Source organism: Penaeus monodon, chromosome 27, assembly GCF_015228065.2.
Source record: "Penaeus monodon isolate SGIC_2016 chromosome 27, NSTDA_Pmon_1, whole genome shotgun sequence".
Classification (NCBI taxonomy): Eukaryota; Metazoa; Arthropoda; class Malacostraca; order Decapoda; family Penaeidae; genus Penaeus; species Penaeus monodon.
In genome coordinates this window covers 21,277,034-21,277,492 of record NC_051412.1, presented here as the reverse complement: position 1 = coordinate 21,277,492, position 459 = coordinate 21,277,034, and positions in this window count along the sequence as shown.

The window sequence follows — 459 nt, the reverse complement described above, 5'->3', positions numbered from 1 at the left end:
TTGTAGCTTACCAGCTAATCATCACAATCACGGATAATAACAATTTTGAGTCCATTATTTGCCACACACGCTCTTCCGGGTGAATAATGGCAAATCGAAAGAGAAAACTACTCAAGAACGAAAGGATGGTGATTGATTATACACAGAACAACGTGGTATACCTGATATAAGGGATTATATATAAGGTAATAGTGTTCCGAAGTAGATAGATCATACAATGTATTTGAATTATAACAATATGATTCTTTTTAGATATATCAATACTCTAAAAAATAACAAAGGTATCTAGAGCAGTAACTGAAACAAAACAAAACAAAACAATAAATAAATAAATAACGATGGAAGCAAAAACAAATAGAAAAGAAAAGATAGATAGTAATCCGGAGAGAGAAAATCGCATCCCATCCCGAGCGCATTTCAGAAAATCGTTTATCTACGGCTTTCATAATCGAGTATCTC